This window comes from Galeopterus variegatus, unplaced genomic scaffold (assembly GCF_000696425.1).
Source record: "Galeopterus variegatus unplaced genomic scaffold, G_variegatus-3.0.2 Scaffold541, whole genome shotgun sequence".
NCBI classification, from domain to species: Eukaryota; Metazoa; Chordata; class Mammalia; order Dermoptera; family Cynocephalidae; genus Galeopterus; species Galeopterus variegatus.
Window position 1 is genome coordinate 632,107 of NW_007726652.1, and position 691 is coordinate 632,797.

Consider the following 691-nt stretch of genomic DNA (forward strand, 5'->3'; position numbering starts at 1 on the left):
CTCTGCAAACAGCCCAGACCCACCCCGGGGAGGCAGTTTTGTTTGTGGAAAGGTTTCCCGAGGAAGTATAGGAGCAAGAAAGTTTGGCATATGATTTCCCTGGTTGTGCTGGTATCTTTTCTTTTATTTAAAATTTTCCTCTCTGAGCCTTAGTCAAAATTATTTCTTTAGATTTTTCCTATTTGTGTATGTGGTTAGGTTTTTGTTTTCGTTTTTGCCCTGGTTTGATGTGTCATCCCTTGGCCTGTCCTGAGAAGTGTGCTTTTCCCACATTGATTTTGTGTCTCTGGCAGAGATGTGCAGAACCCCAGGGACTGAATCTTAAAAGCCTAAACCTTTTTAAAAATCATACTGTAATTTAAATCCACACCTGTATCTCCTCTGTTTCTGATTTTTTTTTAAGGGTGAAATCTATAAGGGAATGTTTCTAAAGTCAGTGTCCCCCATGTTTTCTTCCATTTTGACACTTAAGAAATGAAGTGACTGTATATAGTGTCCCACTTCGTGGTGTTTACTGTTCTATGCTATTACATGTGACTGTCTCTAGGTATGTTCTTGGTGACTGTCTCCTGTGTGTCAGGTTGCTATATCCAGTCATGTCACTAAGCTTGGTTCATTTAAAAATAATAGACGTTGGGGCCGGCCCCGTGGCTCACTCGGGGGAGTGCGGCACTGGTAGCACCAAGGCCAC